Genomic DNA, 22,825 nt, shown 5'->3' on the forward strand with positions numbered 1-22,825 from the left:
AATGGAATATTACTCAGCCATTAGAAACGACAAATACCCACTATTTGCTTTGACGTGGAGGGACCTGGAGGGTATTGTGCTGAGTGAAATAAGTCAATCCGAAAAGGACAAACATTATATAGTCTCATTTATTTGGGGAATATAAAAATTAGTGAAAGGGAATAAAGGGAAAGGAGAGAAAATGAGTGAAAATATCAGTGAGGGTGACAAAACATGAGAGACACCTAACTCTGGGAAATGAACAAAGGGTAGTGGAAGGGGAAGTGGGCAGGGGGTTGGGGTGACTCGGTGATGGGCACTGAGAGGGGCACTTGGCAGGATGAGCACTGGGTGTTATGCTATATGTTGGCAAATTGAGCTCCAATAAAAAAAATAAATAAAATAAAATAAACTTTAAAAAAAAGATCTTGAACTCATATTAATTTTCTGATATATAGAACTATGGAGTAGGAAATACTGTTTATTAGAGAAATTCAGATAAGTATATACTATGTAAATTCTTGAGAGTATCAAATTTGACCAATAGAGATAAAGTAAATAAGTAAAAATAATTAATTAGTATGTACTGGAAAGTTGGATATAACAAAATGGAGATAAAGCAAGAAGTAACGACAGCAAGAATTGTGGAATATTTTGCTTCCTTGATGGTAAGAATGATGTGAACCATGAACTAAGTCGTATTTTTGCCAAGTAAGGGTAAGGTTTTAGCAAAGATCACACACATACAAAAAACACTTATTACCCCTGGTAATAAGGCCATCACTACATGCTACTAGCATATGATTGAAAAAGAAAGACATATTAATTAAATAAACAGTAATTAGTGGGGAAAGTATTTTAGGGGGAAAGATCTGGGTAGGAATTTTGGAGGGGTTTATGTCACATAGGGAAGATCATGGAGGGAGAGCATTTAAGTCATGTGTATTACAGTTTATCTGACTGTAGACCTGCCAAGTGTTGCATCTGGCACCTCTCTGTTGTTTGAGCCATTTGGTTGTCTTTCACTGTGGTATTATCTGTTCTATACACTGGCACAAGTGGCTGGAGGATATCATGTCCTGAGAAATGGGAGCACTCACACTACTGGTTGCCGGTATAAGTTGTCTTGAGTTAGGTACACTTGTAGCTACTCACGACATGCATAGCTTTTCCTCTCCATTCTCTTGCCATGCAGCAGGAAGACCACACCTGTCTGGGGTAGTGGAAGAAGAAAAGAGGGCAAAGGATAAAAAGAAAAGTCCATTGTAGAAACCAAAAGTTGCATAAAATTCTCTTCAATATATACATCAGTCCTTAGAAATATCCTTTCTTTCACAAACAATATCCACCCATCCTTATCTACCGGACATTAAGATTTAACCAAGGTATGCAGTCACACTCCAAAATTTCAAAAATACTAATTCAATGTTATGAATCCTATTTCTATTCTAGAACGATTCCCCAACTTGAAGAATGACTTTTGGTCAGAAACCTGTGGATTTTGTAAGTAATTGATTTCATTTAGATCACAGTCTACCCTAAGAGAGACCTATTTTAGAAAAGACCTCTAGAAGCACATTTTCCTACGTATACTGTGCAAAGTGCTTCCCCAGCATATAAATACGCTTAGTATCTCCATCGATATGTCAGTTATCACAACAAACTACAGGATAATAGGACCTTTTGCAGAGAAAAGTAACTGGGTTAGCTGACTTAAGGTCTATCTTCTGGAATCCTTCTCTTATTTTCCCTTTTATTGTCATTGCTCTTTTTTTGGGCGGGAGGGGAATTTGCTGAGTTACTGCCATGGCTACCTAATTGATATTCCCCCATCTACTCTCCATCTTTTACACCACTCTGTTCTTATCATGTAAATCTGCACTCAACAACTTTCCATGGTTCCCCAGGGCTATGAAATTAAAACCAAACTCCTTGGTCTAGTATTAAAGTAGACGCATGAATCCCTGCCCCCTGAAATATGCCTCTATGCCAGTCACAGCTGGCATTCAGCTTATTTTTCCAGGTACCTGATAATATTCTCTCCTCTTGCTTTTCCTGGTGTAATTTATTTGAGTGGAACACACAATGGGACCCTTCCAATCTATAGAAATTCTACCCACACTTTCAAACCTATATCTTCCCTAATAATCACCTAGGCAGTTGTGGTCTTCACTGATCCTTTTGCACATCCTACATGATACTCAATATAAAGGGCTTAAAACAGTTCTTATTAATACAATGATCATAAATAACATGTTCTCTACTTTTTCTCTACTTTTCCCCTTTGTGCGTCAATTACGTGCTCTTGAGGGCAGTGACCCTCTCTAACTCACCTTTGAGTCAGTATGGCACCTAACCCAGTGCCTACTCATGGTAGTTCCTTAACAAAGATTTGTTAAATTAAATAGTGTCATTTGCTATTCATTGGCAATTGTTTCTAGATTTCTTTACTGGTACAAATAGAAAAATATTTACAAGAGAGCTATCTGTTCATTGAATACACAGATACACATGGCATTGCTGTTGGCAATGAAGACTGCCCTTTGGCACTAGTTCAGTATATTGGCTGAGTCATAATAACCTTTTCCTTTTTGGGCTCTGTTATTCATATTTTATCTCGTTTAGCTTTTGACTTTAGTATCAACTATGTCCTTTTTGTGTTCTGGTCTCATTCCTTGCATTTATGCCACTGTTTTCCCCTCAAGAACAGCTATGGGTCCTCTCAACAAAGGTTTTGGAGAACAGCTCCATTTTTGCCACATTGCCTAGAGCCTCAACACTCTACATCCTTCCAACATTCCTCACATCTTGCTTATTCAAAACTACTCCCTCCAGGGAGTCTCCACCAGCTTTCATTGCTTAGAGGTGAAACCCAATGAATTGATAAACTTGGGAGAGCCTTCACTTTCTCTATCTCTCAGAGATATACCTGCTTTGTTTACTTCATAGAAATATAGGGGGAACAAATAAATCAACACACAAGATAATATACAAAGTCTAAACTGGAAGTTTTACAAATCTAGGATTTTATTTTAAAATTATGTTATTAAACATATTCCTTGATGACATAGCTTCTTCAGTGCCTATTAAGACAGATTATCTTTAACAAGAACAACAACATTTAAAAAGCGATGCAATTTTTATCTTGCTATAAAATTCTCTGTTTAGCTTTGTCTCCCCTGTAAGGCTGGAGCTAGACTTTAAAATTGGTATTAGTTAAGGCCATGACAATTAAAGAAACTGAGCAAAAAAAAGGGTCCTTTTCCTAGCTGGATTAATAGGGGAAAGCTTAAATCTCTGACAAGAAGATTTTAATAGTGAACATGAAAATCCCTCTTACTGGGTCACCGTTACTCCAAGAAGGGCCTGCTGAAAATAAGAAATTCATAGCTATCCTGCTGACACAGAGAGAAAGAAAACTTCAAAGTAAACCTTGAAGAAATGATGTTTAAAGCAGTAGAGTTGAGGCTTGACCCAGTAATAGATTTTGAAAGGGTGTTTGGTATCTCTGTGGTAAGTCAGGGTGTCCAATAGACAAGGCTCCAGACCAGAAAACAACCAGGCTGGAGGCGTCTTAATAGTGATATTGATTGACTATAAACAAAGGCAGAAAAAAAGTAACCAGGATAGCAGAGAAAAATGTATTTTTGGGAAAAGGTTATTATCCTCCTTTGGGATGACTAATACCACAGCCATAGAAATTCATTTTACAACAAATGTTTTTTGAGATCCTACATTGTGCCAGGCCCTGGCTAAAAGATACATTTCTATCCCTCAAGGCATTTTCAAGCTAGCTTATGTGTTTTAGGGAGGTTGGTGGAAGGAGGGAAGAATCCACGGCCCAGACACAAAAATCAAACCTGCCACTTTAGCATTATCAGTAACCCACACTCTGTTGAATTGCTCTGAAAAAAGAACTATACAACCCAGAATGACTCTCATTTTGTTTCTGTCACCAAATGGCTGGGTAACTTAAGAGCAGTCACTTCACCTTTCTGGATCTTAATTTCCTCGTGGCCAAATATGGGGTCTGGTGGGGGAGGAGGAAGACAGTGAACAAAAGTTATACCTAAATCTCTTTTAGTTCTGGGGTGCCCGAGTGGCTCAGTTGGTCAAGAATCTGACTCTTGGTTTTAGCTCAGGTCATGATCTCAGAGTCCTTGGATCAAGCCTTTTTTGGGCTCCACGCTCAGCGGCGAGTCTGCTTATCTCCCGCTCTGCCTATCCCCATGCTTACACGCACACTTTCTTTCTCTCTAAAATAAATGGATGAAACTTTAAAAAAATAATAAATCTCTTTTAATTCCGTAATTCAAATGTGGTTGGGAACTGATATGTAACACAACAGTAGGATCTGTAACCATCTCTGTGAACAGAATACAAATTCACTCTTTGCAAGAATCAATTTGTACAGAACCTGTTGATGGAGTTAATTCAGGACATTACCCCTTGTCTTATCATTAGCACTTACCCTTGGTTTCAGACTTCCTGTCTCAGAGATGGTCAGAAGTAACCTGGCAACAGTCAGGGGAAAACATGAAGCTGAGTGAAGCCCCTTTGCCTTTTGGGATGGATGTTTTCCAAGGACGGATTAATTGGTTATTTTGGAGTCTTCCAATCTGGAATAGCTCTACGAATAGGATACCCAATGGTGGCTGGATTTTTCTTGTGATCTATATATACTGCCTTCCAACCCTTGCTCTGCTCCAACCTGCTATAGCTAGAAACAGCACATTGGGTGACTGTAGCAAGAAAAGTAGAGGAGAGCCAAAGAAACCTATTTGGAACCATAGTCTCAAAGAGGTGACCCTGTACGTTGCAGACACTTAGGATTTGAGAGTCATCAATTTAAAAATGTTTAAGCAAGAAGTATTTATTCTAGGGCTGAAGTCGTAGGCAATAAAAAGCCTAATTTGATCTTGCAAAAGTAATGGTCAAAAAGGAACCACACATGTGTCAAATCCAAACAAGAAGCAACTTCAGACAGCAAGTGCTATTACAAATCACAACTCCACATATCAATCTGGCTATGGCCATGGCAGTGGCTGCTGCGTAAGCTTCAACATGCTTCATGCAAGCACAGCTTACTGGTACTTCCCCTTGGGCCTGCTGCCTGCCCTGGAGCTTCTTAGCTTGGATGCCACGGTAGCCTGCTAGGCACTCATTCACAAAGTGGCCACCCTGAGCAATGGGCGGTGGAAGATAAATGTGCTTCCCATTTCATCTCCATAGGGGACAATTCCGAGATGCATTTCATTAGGCATCTCAGAAGATTCCACCAAATTGAGAATGCATTCTTGTATTTGCTATCCTCCTCTACTCCACTCACCTGCCCCTCACTCCTGCTTCTTGAGATCATTCCCAAACCACCTGCATTCATGCAAGCTTCTGACTCATCTCTGCTTTATGGGGAGGTCTGATAAGGAGGCAAGAGGGAGAGACTAAGGATTGTGTTGCAAATATGAAATTTCTTTGAAGTTGGGTGAATTTTGTATTCTTCACAGTATTTCCATGTATATTTTAATATTAAAATATTAACACTAATATCTCTAATGAAAAGTCCTACCTATTGGCTGGCCTCAACGTTCCCACTATTGACACATCCAACCCATGCTTCATAACATCCTACGACGCAAATTTGAGTCATCCCTTTGCTTACACCTGTTAGATGGACAGACCATTTGATGAAGTTGTGATGAAGTTCAAACTCCTTAACGTGATTTATTAGGTCTTGCATAATTCAGCCCAGACTGATCTCCCCAGCCATTCTCTATCTTCTCCCTGACATTTATCATCCAGACATAATGAATTTCTTCTGATTCCTTAAGGGCTCCATGTTCACCTGCCTCCAGGCATTTGATCATTTTGTTAAATCATCCTGGAGTCCTCACCCCACTACCCTTCAGCCTGATCAGAGAGCATTTTGTCATTCCTCAGATTCCCCCTCGAAAAGTGAATCCCCATCTTTGTCTGAATTAGACGCCCACCCATGTGTTCCTGTTGTAGCCTAATCTCCCCCCATCACCATACATTTAATTCTTTTGTTCTTGCCTATGAGTCTGGATCGCCTGCAAATGAAGCAGGGGGGGCAACAGGCCACTCCATCCATCCCTGCTGCCAAGGGCCTTGCTTGGTTCTGGGAACAAAGCTAATCACTGGCAGTTAGGGTCTTCTGAATCACTGAGTTCAATTACTGTTTTTCACACCTGTTGGCCATGTGACTTTGGGCAACTCTTGCAAGCTCTTTTAGTCTTAGTTTCTTTATCTGTAAATTGTGGAAAATAATAATACCTGATTATAGGATGATTAAAAATAAATGAGATAATTCATGCAATTTAGTACAATGACCCACAGAAAGCATTAATAAATGACAGCTACTATTATCCTAACAATACTGATTATAATTATTAGGTATTCAATATATAAGTATGAAATGAGCAAATGAATGCAAAATAAAAGAAAAATACTTCATACTTCCTCTCATTTGTTAATAAGCAAGTTAAGTTTTTACCATCTTATCAATTTCTTAGAAAAGAGAGCTGAACTGAAGAAGCCAACAAACCATATACGATTCAGGATCCAGGAGATTTTTGTTCACTGCTCCACTGTCATAAATGCACATGCATATGTGAATGTGACTGGCATTCATTTTTTTTCAGCTTTTTAAAAACTAGGTAACTAGGATAACAAAGGAGAGTGTAGCAGGCTGAATAGTGCTTCCTCCCAAAGATGCCCATGTCCTAATCCATGGATTCTGTGAATATATTATCTTACATGGTAAAAGGCACTTTACAGATGTGATTAAACTAGAGAGCTTGAAAGGAGAGATTATCCCGTATTATCTAGCTGGGCCCAATATAATCACAAAGGTCCTTAGAAGAGGCAGGCAGGAGGGTCAGAGTCACAGAGGAAGGGTGATGTGATGACCATACAATGTGAAGCCAAGAGCCAAAGACTGAGGACAGCTTCCAGAAGCTAGGAGAGGCAAGGAACAGACTCTTCCTTGGAGTCTCCAGAAGTAATCAGCTCTGTTGACACCTTGATTTTAGCTCTATACAGACTCAGTTTAGATTGTAGCCTCTAGAACTGTAAGGAAATTAATTTGTATTGTTTTAAGCTACTAACTCTGTGGTAATTTGTTATAGTGGCAACTAGAAGCAAATGCAAATTTGAGGTACACAGAATATTGATGACCAAGGGGTTTAGTACAGTATTTTTGGGTTTCTGAGAATAGAGAGATTGATGAGCATGAACTTAACTGAAGGGATCATCTTTCAGTATGTAAAGAGGACCAAAAACATTCTGGAGATAGAATTTCATTTTTTGCTGGCTATTTAAATCCGAAGGGAGTGCTAACCTCTTTTTATTTTAAACTTAAATATACACTCATATATATAAATACACTTGGGTCTGCAATCATGCTGTCTTAAATAACGTGGCTCTATATTTTAATACATGGTAGAATAAGCCTTAGCTCTTTAGTTTTCCTTTCAAAAAGTTTCCAGCTATTGCTCATTTATGCTTCCAGGTTAATCTGGAAATACTGTCATCTTAAAATAATAATATTCTAAGTCTCTTCTGCTTATAGTTGATGTTGGAGGATTTTTACAAGGTATAAGGATCTTCATTTTTTATGGAGTCTTCCTATTCATGAACAATATATATTTACATATTTAGCCAGTTTTTTTTCTCTAGGTGCCTCAATAGAATGTTATCATTTCTTCAGAATGTGTCTCCATATTTAGCATTTGTTTTATTTCTAAGTATTTTCTTGTGGTCCTTATGAATGGAAGATCTTCTTCCATTGCCACTGCTCTGGACTGAATGTTTCAGTCCTCCTGAAATTCACATGTTGAAATCCTAATGTGATGATGTTGAGAGGTAGGGCCTCTGGGAGATGATTAGGTCATGAGGGTGGAGGCTTCGTGAATGAATTTAGTACCCTTATAACAGAGGCCCCAGAGAGACTTCTCATCTCTCTACCATGTGAAGATAAAATGAGAAGACGGCCGTCTGGCTGTGAACCAGGAAGCAGGATCTCACCACACACCAAATCCGGTGCCTTGATCTTGGACTTCCCAGCCAAGAATTCTGGAGATCTGTGAAAAATAAATTTCTGTAGCTTAGAAGCCACCTAGCGTACAGTATTCGGTTATAGCAACCCATATGGACTAAGATGTGATCCTTTTTTTTAGGTCTGCCAGCCTTCTTTTGTTGTCAGAGAAGTTCATTCTTGATCTCTTCCTTTTCTACATTGGTTCTCTTGCAGAGTCTATGTTCTCTCTGATTTCCATGAGAAATGCATTTGTTGTCAATTTTCTTTTGTTTCCTGGGATAAATATTCTACTAGAGTATATTATCTTTCTCTTGTGTGTTGTATTCCTTCCTTCTTTGCCTTTTTAGTTCTAAAAAATTTTGTCTTCAATGCTTCCTTCCATTTTTTTAAAAAACCTTATTTCTGATGGGTACAATGTTTTTAATTTAATTTTTTTTAAGACAGAGAGAGAAAAATTGAGAGCCAGGGGGTGGGAGGAAAGCGCCAGAGGGAAAGGGAGCAAATGTCAAGCAGACTCCATGCCCAGGGCTGATCTCACAACCCTGAGATCACAACCTGAGCCAAAAATCAAGAGTCAGGCACTTAACTGAGTCACTCAAAGTGCCCATCTGATGGGTGCAATTCTGAGCATTCTATTCACTCTCTGATAGTGTATGGTTTTCCTCTTCATTCCTCCCTTAAATTTCTTACTCCATTGTTATCCTTCCTTTAGAACAAAATTTATGAGATGGTCTGGCTTTTTGTTTTTTGTTATTTTTAAAAAAATATTTATTTATTTATTCATGAGAGACACAGAGACAGAGAGAGAGGCAGAGGGAGAAGCAGGCTCCATGCTGGGAGCCTGATGTGGGACTCGATCCCGGGTCTCCAGGATCACGCCCTGGACTGAAGGTGGCGCTAAACTGCTAAGCTCCCCAGGCTGCCCAGTTTTTTGTTATTTTTGCCTCCCAGACCTCTAGCAACTTGGAAAGGGCAAGGTGGGTTAGTACAGCAATCCTGCCAGCTGTAACTGATAAAACAGATTTTTCCCCAGAAGAGTAACTTAGTATTAAAGTTCTTGTTCTGTGATACCAGATTTTGTAAAGCATATGGAAGTCTATTCTCATAGTTCCATCAGCTGAGGATATTAATATGCACACATCATTAATGGGATCATGTTACCACCATAAGTAATTACAGAAGACCTTTGGCTCCTGGCTTTTACCATACATCCTTACATGACAATGTAACGATATTTTCAACTTTTATTGAAGATTTATTTTTTCACCTGACTTAGGTTTTTTCCTCAAATAATACATTTGTGTTATCACATATATGAAATTGAGTGATGAACATAAAGTCACATTGAGGTACAGATACTATGTGATAGTTAGCTAGTAATTTTCACTAGTAAAGTGACTTTCATACAAACTAGCATCTCAGTCTATGCCAATCTAATTTCTTGTCACAGCAAAATTATCAGTCTCTCTGTATCACAGACCTTGAGTATTCTGTGAGAATAATCAAAATTGTGAACACTCCATCTTGAATCCTGAAGGTCTCTATATTCACTGTGGCTTCCCAGACTTTGAAATTGCATAAGTAGGTAAGATGTTTCATGATAAGCCCTGTAATGATGCCAGTTCAGACAATTTTTGCAGATAGAAAAGAGTTTGGAAAGTAAGTTTTATGATTTAAGGTAAAAATCATTATATATGCAGATAGCTATCATATAAATATAACTTAACCCTTCTGAGAAACCCCTATTCATAAAATAGACCCTTTGCCCATATAGTTGTGAGGAAAATATCTGAAATATGATTTAAGAGTCCAAAGATTAAACAGAAATGCAGAGAGACAAGATGGGGGAAGTTAGAAATGGTTTAATCTATGCAATTTTTTATGTTGGTACTTGGGTTTACCTGTTCACAGGCCTAAGAAAACTGCTCTTTCCTGACACTTCATGCACTCAGGTTTGCACATAGAGCTAAAACAAGCCTGGCAGAGAGTGTAAAGTTCATGAAGAAAAAAGCCTTCAGAATACAGCTTACTGCACAGGACCACTGCCTCACTGGTGTCCTGTGTCACTGCTAACAAATTTTAAAACCCACACCTAGGGATGCCTGGGTGGCTCAGTCAGTTAAGCATCTGCCTATGGCTCAGGTAATGGTCCCAGAATCCTGGGATTGAGCCCTGCATGCACTGGGCTCCCTGTTCAGCAAGAGTCTGCTTCTTCCTCTGCCTGCACCGCCTCCCCCCCCAACACCCCCATGCTCTCCCACACTCTCTCTTCCTCTCGAATAAATAAATAAAACCTTAAAAAAAATCCCACATCAAAAGGGAAACAAAAGGATTCCTAAAGGATGTCTTCCTTTGTTCTCTGAAAAATATCACCACTAATTCCAGAATTCCATGAAACTGCTATTTAAGCAAAGTTACTACAAAGGAATAGTCAACAGAATAGATGAGGCAGACTTAGTAATGTCCTCTGAGACATTCAGGATGAAAGCAAATTTAAAGATGACCATTTCTACTTCAGAGGCAACCAACTAATTTTCCAGTCCTGTAAAATATAGAGAAATGTAACCCCAAGTTTGGTTCTATCTCAAACTGTGTCTTGTACTTACTGTAACCTCTCTCACTCTTGCAAATATTCCCATTCTCCATCGTGTACTAAAATGAAAACATCTTGTTCAACACAAATAAAGAAATTCCCTACAAATCTGAGGGAGACTGATGGTTATAAGCTCTTGAACATCTATGCCAAGCAGCCCATTAGACTGCAGAAAACCTTCTTGCTTGAGGAGAAATTATAACACATCAGCAGGTGCAATTTTATTTGGACAGTAATATCTTGACTAAGTGGATGGTTGCAGTTTTCTGACACACCAACCTGACAGCTGCTCCGATGACCTTTACTTATCTCAGTGAAGTCAACAGTGATGCTATTTCTTTGACTCTCAGCATATCCCATGGTTGTGCTCATCACCGACAGATCTGTACGGATATATATCTTACTTCACATCAGAATGAAAAGATGAATCTTGAAGGAAAACACTCTTGAGTTGACATTTAAACAAGTAATTTGATTTGGGGGAGAGGAATAATTTTAATTTATTGTCATTTTGAATCTGTATCATCCTTGTGAAACTGATAGCAAGGCAAAATAAAGCTTTTCAAAAATACCTATGTCTTTACAAAGGTTATGTGGAAGAAATGTCCTTGCTTTTAAGGATGAAGTATACCATGTTAAGATGGTTTTATATACATATATACATGTATATGGGTATATATTTGCACAGGTATGTATTCGTATACCTAGAGAATGCATATGTTTGAAGAAAAATAAGAAGTATTAAAAATTGTTCACCTTAGGTTTGGATATGCAGGTGTTACTTATATATTGATTTCAATTTTTGAATGCTTAACCTTTTTCATAATTAAAAAATTTAAATACTGATATTTATTGAAATTTTAAGGCACAAACAATCTGCACTAAGATTCCCCCTCCCATCATCCCCTGCCCTTATATAAGTCCCTGGACTATGGAATAAAAGCGAAGTTGTAAAAATCAGGAAAGCAACCACTCCAACCCATTTGCTTTTTGAAAGAGGCTGCAGCATGGCATGGCAAGACTCAGGATCTTGAAACAGCAGTCAAGTACACATCCTTCCTTTCTTGCCTCCACGCTTCCTGATTCCGTCTGCTGCCTGCTTCTCTGCAGTCATGGCCAATAACATGCTTGGGATAGAATCGGAACTCTTTTCAACTGGAGTCTCCCATATGTTCATTATAGAAAATGTGTTTGCATTTTCACTGCAACACAGCGCATATACTGACGCTGCCTGACTGTGAATTCATAGCTGGGAGAGAAGAGGGACTGGCAGATGAAGTGAAAGAAAGTTGGTGAGAAGTAGCATTCCAGCCCAAGAGTTTCAGAGTTTCACAGGACTTTGAAGCTCTGGTACTTGGCATAGTTCTCATTACAGAACGCCCGGATTGTTGTTTTTTGCCTGCTGTGGCCCCTTTCCACTTAGGACTGTAATTTCAGCACTTAGAGCAACATGAACTTTCTCAGCATGGGACCCTATGGGAGACTAATTTCTGATTGGTCGAGGGCTGTCTTTAAAGTGATTTTCTTTTCTTTTTTTCCTAGCCACTGACAGTATTGATTCTTAATCCATGGATGCCTGTAGATTCAGTGTCACTGATATATTCTGCTTTCCCTCCATATTAGGTAGATAGATGAATGGATGGATGGTTGCATGGATGAACAGAGAGAGAGAGAGAGGGAGAGAGATTGAGATGGAAGTCACCACATTTTTGTCTAACTTTTCATAATCTTAGAGCCTGCTATTAGAGAACACATGGGAAAGGTCTAGCATACGAAGAAATGAGAAAACTATTTGCTGAATTCGAATTTCTGTGCTGCTTCCAACAGACAGCTGTTTGGAGCTTTGTAGCACCTGTCTTCATGAAGTCCGTGACTCTCCAAAGGTTTCTAACTCCTATGAATCTCAACTAACATTGCTATATTTATGACTAAATTTATTTTGTTACAGATTACTTGAGATTTTTAGTTGCCCACTGTATTGGTCTGCTAGAGCTGCCATAACAAAGTACCACAAACTGGGCTACTTACAACAACAAAAATGTATTCTCTCGTGGTTCTGGAGACTAGGAGTCTGAAATCAAAGTTTCAATGGGGCCATATTGTCTCTGAAAATTTTAAGGAAGAATCTTTCTTTGCCTCTTCTTAGCTTCCAGCAGTTGCTGCCAAACTATGAAGTGCCTTGGCCGGTAGATGCATCATTCCAATTTCTGCCACCATCTTTAGATGGCCATCTTCCTTCTGCAAGTAATTCTGTTCTCCATATGACCTTCTTATGACACCAGTCACTAGATTTAGGACCCACCCTAATCCATTATGGCTTCATTTCAACAATTATAGCCACAAGGACCCTATTTCTAAATAAGGTCACATTTTTAAGTTCCTGGTGGGCATGAATTTGGGGGAGACATGATTCAACTCTCCAAACCCAACAAGAAATAAATATATCTTTCTAGCATGTGGGTTTCTGTTTTAAGGAGTTCAGAGTAAATGCCTTTGTACAAGATTTTTTTAAAGTATATGTTTTCCTTTTTTTTTCAACTATGAAAATATTTCCTTGATTTCTTAACTTATCTTTCCACAGATTAAATTTCTAAATTTTATTTTGGTTGTGAAAGAAAGATTTAAAATGTTTCCAGGAGCAGTCCCATTAGTTTTGATTATTCCTTAAGAAATAAAATGTGTGAACCAATTGACATGAGAGCTTAGAATTTATGGGGCCAGTTTCACCCTTTCACCCTCTTATGTGAAGCTGGAAATCAAGCTATGCCAGGTTCTGGCTATTAATATTAGCTGCACTCTATAGCTTCATGCCTCTCTTTCTGCCCCTCCTTATGCTGTTCCATCCATAAGCTATACACTTCCCCCATCTTTACTATAAAAATACTCCCATTCTTCAAAAACTCAACTAAAGGGCTTTTGCTCCTCAGTTTTCTCTTCCTTACTCAATCCCTCCAAAGTCTGAGTCATTTTCTCTGTCCAACTCCTCATACTAAAGTCAGTCAATGACCTCAGTTTCTTTGGGTGTTCCTCCTCGCACCACACCATACCCATATGACTTCAGAGAATTTATTTAGCCTTTCTCAGGCCTCAGTAAACTGAGGATAATAATATCTACTTCTATGTAAATTGCTTAAAATAATGCTTGGCATCAAGTAAGAAGTCAATAAATGTTAGTTCTCCTCTGTAATCATTTTCTTCTTTGTCCTGTGGTTATTTGTGAACAAATGTGCATGCTCCACTAGACAGGGAACTATTGGAAGCCAGGGGCTGTGCTTTATCTATCTTAGCATGCCATATGCCATCAAGTACATGCTTGTTATGTAGCTGTGCTCAGTACATTTTTGCAGATTTGATACAGGATGAACGCTTTTCAGATTCTGTCTGAATTCTTAACTAATACTGACAATCTTTCTCTTGTTTTCTAATGGAGTTATGGTAGAAATCTTTTCTGTCTACACACATCACACATGAGATACATGCATTGAACATTTTGTTTATTTTTTTTGATGTGCTCATGGTAGAAGGTTTTTAAAATAATTGCCAATAAGTTTTTATTTATTAGACACTTAATATGTACTAGACACAGACAATATGTTATCTCAATTTCTCACCCTCATAAGAACCATGCAGTGTTTTTGCTATTATTCCCAGTTTGCAGAAGATAAAATGAAGCTCAGAGAAGCTAAACCTGTTCTGATGCAGAAAGCCATAGTTATAACAAGGGACAAGGCTGAGATATGAACCTAGTTAAGCTGGCTCTAAAGTCTTTCATCCTCCCCCTCTTCTGTTGTGTTGCTTGCTTTCTTTCTTATTATAACATAACAAAATAGTTCAGAACCAGGAGGAATTTCTACTATAATTCCAATATCTCATCACAATTGGTATACACATTCTGCATATTATCTGCTTATCTTCTTCATTAGCCTATTTTCTGGAATTGATATCATAGTACCCACACAAATCTCTAACTTGCTTTTTTCACCCTCTCAAGTGCTTTTTGCAGTATGTATTTGTCATAAACCTGCACTAATTGTCACCATTTTCCTTTTTCTTTGAGTGACAGAACACGTGGTCAATCAAATAAAAATCTTGGTGTGTTGTTCACACTGACTTGACTTAATTTGGAATTTTTTTTTTCTTTTTTTCTGACTCAGTCAGAAATCCAGGGATATAACAAATGAGAGCATAGTCACTGATGGAGACAAGATGTTCAGTTCTTCTGGATTGAAAAGGGATAGTTTCCAGTCCTTACCTAAATCATATTTTCACCTCTTGTACACCCCTAGGTTTCACTCTCTACAGGAAAGGCAAAACAAAACATAACTATTACACAGTACATGCATGCACACACACATACACACTGAGAAAGAAAGAGAATAAGGATCCCAATAAAACTTTAAAAAAAGTAAAAACTACTGAATTCATTGGGTTGGATCTATTCTAAAATTAAAGGGGAGTAGAAATTATTAGATTCTTAAAAGGAAGAGATAATCTTAGCCTGCATGACAGGTAAATTCCTGAATTATTATTTAATGACTTACATTCACCATTATGAAAAAAAATCAGGAAGACTGAATGTTCTTTGGATTTTTCCTTTTCTTGTGCCAAGAACTTGGTTAGGCTTTTGGTTTGGGGACAGTTGGAAAATCAGATGTTTGAGGACAAATGCTTTTCCAGGCTTGGTAAAACTTACATTCATGGAAGACATTGTGCCAGGAGACTCAGAGAGGGAGAGTAGAGCTCCTCTGGGGTGATTAGAGGGGAGAGTAGACTGATAAGAGCCAGAAGATGAAGAGACAAGAGAGGAGAAGGAAAGAAAGGGACAGGGAGTTGGATGGAAGAAGAAGGAAAGGAGGAGGTGCTACTTCTGTGGTTCTCTATTTTCTTTTGAGTAGTAAGGGACAATGGGTGAAATTAATTTTAAGAATGCATTTTAGTTAATCCAACATATTAGAAGTATTATCATTTCAACATGTGATCAATATAAAAATTATTAATCAGATTTAATGGATTAAATATGAAGTGTGTATGTGTATGTATATCCCACACAATATCTCAATTCAAAGTTTTTAATAACCGTGTATGGTTACTGGTTATTTTATTGGACCACACAGGTCTTTGCAACAGATATCTGAATTTTTAACTCTTGAAGTGACCCTAAAGATTATTCTTAATCTAATTATTATACTGTAAAAGTGAAATAAAAAATATTTAGGGAGGTTCAGCAATTAGTACAAGGATACAAAGCAAAGCAATTAGTACAAGGATACAAAGCAAAGAACTCAAATCTGAAAGTCTGAGGCCTTTGTTGCACAAGTGTCTTCAATCCTGGAGTAGTGCCATATTTACTTCTCCATCATGGGAAATGTTACCAAATATTTATGCTCTTCTTCTTTTTAATAACTCAACTATAATATTGGGGGGGGCAGTGAGAGGCAGTAATATGTTCAGCCATTAACCTACATTTCTCAGCTTGCTTTGTGTAGCGCTGTTCATGAGATGAAGTTGTGGACAATGATTTAAAAGAAAAAATATGAAGGTGATTTCAGGGTAAATTTCCTTTTGAAATAATATTTCATCTCTTGTTCTTTATTGTTTTCTTTTTTCTGCCTGCCTATAGTGCAGATAGGAGACTAGAGGTGAGACTACCATTGCATGACACTGAGATGATCATGGGAATCAAAGCCATAGTCTGTAGATGATGGATAAGAGAGATGGAAGAGGAGGGCATGACATGGAGCTGGTATGTCAGCCAGAGACTGTATGTGATCAAACTTTCTATTATGTGAGTATAAGTCCTTGTATGGCAGAGCCACTGTACTTACATGTGGCACAATGTAATTCTTAACTGATATTTTCATTTCAAACATCATTAAATTATATCAGGATCAATAGACTTTTAAAGTAAAAATTTCAATGAAATACAATACCCAGTAGGGTAATATTTATTAGTAGATATGCCAAATATAGGAACAAAAAAATCAAGAAAAAGAGAAAGATGTATTATATTCCCTTTGTAATGTATAGTCCTGAAAAATTTTTAACCCTCTATGTTGCTATATAGTTTACTGGAACAAAATATGTTTGCATCACAGCAGTGCTACAGCACTATGTTCATGTACATCAACACCTATTAAAATGGGGAAATGCTGTCTTTTGGGTTAATAATGTACTAGGAGTTATGAGATCTTGGTTCTTTTCCCGGTTCTCTCACAAACATGTTGTCTTTGGGCAATTCAAGTAGCTTCTCTATAACTCAGGTTCTTCATCTATAAAGCAAAAAAGATTAAGGTAGTGGAATCCTGAATTCCTTTGTAGCTTTAGCATTCTGCAAATCTATAGAAGCACTTCTTCCAGGAGACAGGATTCACAGCCTGATTTCCTTCTATGTTTGGCCTTTGGGGCTGTGCTAGTTTAAATTGTTAGATTAAATTTTTGGCAGTGATAACTCTTAAACATCCACCATTTGCAACTCTGACAGTATTCCTTCTGCTACGGAACCTACCCTTTCAGAAGACTCAACTTATTCAGCATTGCATAAAGCACCTTCATAAAATTTCAAGTGAAAAGGATTTCGAGGAAGTCAGATTTAGTACCTATTTTCTCTTTCAGAGGTTCTGGGAAATTATTTTTAGTGAGCTAAGAAAACAGGGACTATTGATACAATTTAGTATGCTCTGTGCATGTGTATTTTAAAATATTAGTCTCATTTCTTTAGTTCTATTTACTATTAAGCATTATTGAAAATTCTACCTCTTTTCATTTGCTCTTAAAAAAAAAAAAAACCCAAAGAGTCTTTTTCCAATTCTGAAAACTCTTGGCTAAATACTGGTGCTATTTTCAACTTATAGTAACTGGCAACCTCACATTTTGTAAAGTTCAAGAAGAGCAGAAACTCAGCCTCTGAATATGCTGCTCTGTCAAATGGTTAGAATGAACAGGAAGCAGACAATGGAAGGCAGATTGCTGGAAGTCAAACCCTCCTTTACTATAAAGAATAGACTCAAATGAAGATACTTTACAAAATTCATCTTTTAGATGGTCATGTTGAAAGGGGGATGGGTCCCACCTCCAGTCATTCTTGCATCCAGATCTGCTTGCATCTCTCTTATTGAACCTTAGATTATACTTCATATCACTTCAGGTACTATTTATTTTAATACCATTGCTAGCTAGCAAAAAGCATTCACCTCACAAGATGCCTTTGAACCATGGTCCCAAGGGAGATAGTACTGACTAATGTTTACAAGTGTAGGAATAGTAGAAAAACTGTCAGACTGAACAACTCATTCACTCTTTACTAACCCTTAGTTTTCTAGTTTCCATTGAGTCTCTCCCTCATACAGGATGATTGTGGTGACTACATAAGATACTACATGTAAAACATTCGTTTACTCTTGATTATAGTCAGTATTCAGTAACTGATAACTGTGTATCAGTAGTATTATTACCTTTACATTATTGTTTAAAGTAATAATATTAATAGCACTAGAATTCCTCAAAATAGTCTTCCTATTAAAATTGTCACTATTTGCTGATGATATGATCTTATATACAGAAAATTCCAGTCAAAAAATTGTTGGAATTAATCAGTGATTTCAGTAAAGTGGCAGGTTACAAAATCAACTTCTAGAAAACCGTGGCATTCCTTTACACTAACAATGAAGCATCAGAAAAAGAAATAAAGGGAACTATCCCAATCATAATAGTATGAAAAACAACAAAGTACTTAGGACTTAATTTAATCAAGGAAGTGAAAGTTCTGTATGATGAAAACTATAAGACTTTTCTGAAAGAAATTGAAGAAGATACAAACAAATGAAATGGTAGCCTGTGTTCATGGATCAGAAGAATAAATATTGTTAAAATGGCCATATGACCACAAAGCCATCTACAGATTCAATGAAATCTCCATCAAAATGCCAAAGGCAGTCTTCACAAAAATAGAAGAAAGAATTCTAAAATTTGCGTAGAGCCACATGAGTCTAAATAAGTAAAAGCAATCCTGAGAAAAAGGAGCAAATTCAGAGCTATCACACTGATTTCAAACTAATACTCCACAAGGGAGCCAAAAATACCCAATGGGGAAGAATAGTCTCTTCAACAAATGGTGCTCGGAAAACTGGAGAAACACATGCAGAACAATGAAATTGGACCCTTGTCTCACCTCACTTACAAGAATTAACTTGAAATGGGTCAGACACTTAAACATAAGACCTATGCCAAAAAACTACAAGAAAAAAATAGGGAAGAAACTCATTTATATTGATTTTGGCAATGGTTCTTTGGACATGATGCTAAAAGCACAAACAACAAAAGCAAAAGTCAACAAATAAGACCTTGTTAAAATCAAAAGCTTCTTTCTGCACAGTAGAAGAAACAATTAACCAAATGAAATGACAGCCTACAGAATGGGAGAAAATTTTTGCAAGCCATATATTAGATAAGGGGTTAATATCCAAAATATATAAAGAACTAACACAACTTAATAACAACAGACAAATAATCCAATAAAAAATGGGCAGAAGAACTAAACAGACATTTTTTTCTTTCTTTTTTTTTTAATATCACTGCATTTATTTTCATACATGTAATTCTACGGCGTCAACATTTTCCTCTCAAAAGAAGAATTGCAAAGCTTAAAACTGGATCACTTGGCCTTTTCTCTTCTTATCTCCTCCCAGTTCAAAATGCTTGCATCTCTTAATGGCCAGCATCCTCTTGGACCTGCAGTTAGGTTCAACGCATTCAAGCCTCAACACAATCTTCTTTGTGGTTTTAGCCTTCTTCCAGAAAATTGGCTTTATCTGCCCATCATAGCCACTCTGCTTCCGATCATAGCACCTCTTTCCCTGGGCCTAAAGGGAATCCTTGCCCTTCTTATACTGGGTCACTTTGTGAGGCTGATGCTTTCCACACTTCTTACAGAAAGTCCTTTGGGTTTTAAGAACATTGACCGAACATCTCTGCAGTGGCATTGTCTGCACGATGAAAACGGGAAATTCGGCGTCCACCAGCCTCACCTCACTTCGTTCGTGCCTAACAGGAAAAGAGAGGATGAAGCAGAAGTCCATACATTTTTTTCAAAGAGGACATCAAGATGGCCAACCATGAAAAGATGCTTAACATCACTAATCATCAGGAAGATGCAAATAAAAACCAATTACACCTGTTAGAACGGCTATCATCAAGAAGACAAGAGACAATAAGTGTTGGCAAGGATGTGGTAAAAAGAGAACACTTGAATACTGTTGGTAGGAATATAAATTAGTCCATCCACTATGGAAAACAGTATGAAAGTTCCCCCCAAAAGTAAAAAATATATCTACCATATGATCTAGCAAGTCTACTTCTCTGTCTATATACCCAAAGGAAATGAAAACAAGATTTTGACGAGACATATGCGCACCCATGTGTATTGCAGCATTGCTCACAGGAGCTAAGGTCTGGAAACAACCCAAAGGCCCATTAACAGATGAATGAATAAAAAGACATGACATATATACATGATGAAGTATTATTCAGCCATGAGAAAGGAGGCTATTCTGTCATTTGTGACAACATGAATGGACCTTTAGCATGTTATGCTAAGTGAGATAAGTCAGACAGAGAACGACTAGTAGTGTAGGATATCATTTACACGTGGAATCTTAAAAAATCAAACTTGTAAAAAAAACAGAGTATAATGGTAACCAGGGAATGAAGAGTAGAGTGATAAGACTGATGGTGTGTAAGGGTATGAACTCATAATAAATGGTAAATAAGCCATAGAGATCTAGTACACAGTTTAATGAATAAAGAAAATAATACTGTCCTATAACGATGTAGTGGGATAAATATTGCTTCACTGGCAATCATATTACAAGGTATAAATGTATCAGAGTAGCACATAGAACACTTTAAATTTATAAAATTTATAAAATGTGACATCAAATTTATCAAATAAAAATAATAGTTTTCCTTGGCAGTATCATTAAATTGTCCCTCTCTGCTATTTCATAAACTAAGTAGATTTCTAGAGTCATACCAATAAACATAATATTTTTATTGGTTTCTTGAAATAGTCCATGCAGGATCCTTGAGAGTAAGGATGTGGTTTATTCATTATTCTATGTTCAATGTCTAATGCATAAATGCTCATTGAACAAATAACTTTTGGGTGACAAGCAACAGAAATGCTTTCTGGTAGCAACCGCTTTTAATTTTACCCTAGTTCATGAAAAAACTCTGCTGGTCCTAATGTAACAAAATGTGAAATGGAACTCTTTCATTGTCTTATAACTGAAATAAAATCTCTTGTGTGAGTGAGCAAGAGAGAAAAAATAATAGAAAGAGACCAGATGATAGACTTCAGGGTAATGAGAGAGAAAAGGTAAATAAAGAGTAGATTCTACTCTCACTTCTGACAAGACAAGACATGGGAATTTCCCATGGGTCAATGGGGGCCCTAGAAAATGGCCCACCTGGAGCCATATGGCTGATGCCCCACTCAAGGGGGCTGTAACAGTAAAAACTGAGTGTAGGGGGTTTCTCAGCGACCTGGAGCTGAAGAGGGTAATTGAGGAGGTCAGCTGGAGAACATGCTTACAACAGGAATCTGAAGGGGTCAATTGTTCTGAAGAACCTACCCAGCCGCCCCACGGAAAACAGCATTGGGATGCTGCCCTAGAGAGGGTACCATGTAGTGAAAGACTTTGACTCTTTGCTTAAATCCTCCTTATCTAACCCCTAATTCAGAGGGATGAGAAGGAAGGAAGGAAGGAAGGAAGGAAGGAAGGAAGGAAGGAAGGAAGGAAGGAAGAAGGGAAAGAGGAAGGGAGAGTGGGAGGAAGGAAGGAAAGAAAGAATGAAAGAGGCAGAACACCCAAAGGGCATGGAAAAGAAAAGCCTTAACTGGATATGATGGGCATTTTAAGACTGGACTGGAAATTCTCCATATTTCAATATTAATAATATCAAGATGAGACTGTCTTAATACTCAGGGTAATGGGTTCCTTATGGAACATGCTCCAGATATTAATCAAGCCATATAAAGAGAAAGTTAAAAAAAAACAGCATGAAAACAATGATGGCACGAAACCCAACTCTGTCCTTTGTCCTCCCATGTAGCCAAGGCTGTACATTGCACCAATTATACTCACAACCCTGTGAAGGAAGGGAGGAGAGGGGGAGGTGCAACGTAACTAGCTGGGTAGGTGGGTCCCTCATGCGTAGCTGTTAAATGCACCCCCCGATGTTACAAAGTAAGTTAGCAAAAGTGAGGATTCTGAAGAGCTTCTGACTCTGTGCCAAGTTTGCTTTCCACTGCACTGCCCCACCTCCTACCTCCTGTAATAAGGGCTTCCGCCTCTACTGCACTTTCAAATTAACAAAGCACCGCCTAGCCAAGAATGTTTAGTCGGAACAAAATTCTGTTTAACGAGGTGTCAAAACAACCATTAAAGATGTTTCTAAGAGCATTATCTTAGCACTGCAGGGAGTCTGCTAGATGTAGAGAAAATGCAGGATTGGCAATCCAGGGGAGGCTTGCTTTCAGGTCCTAGCTCAATGAGGAACATTGCAAAATGAGCATGGCATTTGGAATCAAATTGAGATCCAAACTCTGGCTCTGCTTTTTAGCAGCTCTTTGACATAAGGCACATTCTTAACCTCTTTAATCCTCAGTTTCTTGATGCATAAAATGGGAAACCCGCACCTACTCTTTAGGATTGCTGAGAGGAATAATGAGATCATATAAAGGCCTAGGAAAGTGACTGGAACTGAATCCAATAAACATCCAATAAGCCATGAGTTTTATCAAATCTTCATCAGTACATTTTTTGCTCTGCTGAGCCAAGAGAACCCGTGTGATGATGAAATACAACAATATATGTGAGAAAAACTTTTTTAAAGCATAAGTTATTTTAAAGTATTTATTTTTCTTGCTTGCCTCCTGGGAGATCTCTCTCTGAACTAGACAAATCTCTGAACAGGAGCACAGGGTGAAGATAAGATGGGGAAATTCCCTCTCCTTAGAAAACAAAGTCTAAACTCTCAGAGCCAATTTATTCTATATTTCTTAGGTGACAGTTGTTTTTACTAGTATTTTCATATATATAATTTCTTTTCAGTTATAAAAGAAACACATATTCACTGTGGAAAAGTAGGAAATATTTTAAAGTATTTTGGAGTTTTCTTTTTAGATAAGAATACTTTTA

The 22,825-nt window shown here is 37.7% G+C and overlaps 1 pseudogene; it reads right to left on the reverse strand.

Moving 5' to 3' along the window:
* Window positions 1-19,235: 19,235 nt before the first annotated feature.
* Window positions 19,236-21,309, reverse strand: LOC144285028 (large ribosomal subunit protein eL42-like; annotated as a pseudogene).
* Window positions 21,310-22,825: the final 1,516 nt, after the last annotated feature.

Source organism: Canis aureus, chromosome 1 (assembly GCF_053574225.1).
Source record: "Canis aureus isolate CA01 chromosome 1, VMU_Caureus_v.1.0, whole genome shotgun sequence".
In the NCBI taxonomy this organism is placed as follows: Eukaryota; Metazoa; Chordata; class Mammalia; order Carnivora; family Canidae; genus Canis; species Canis aureus.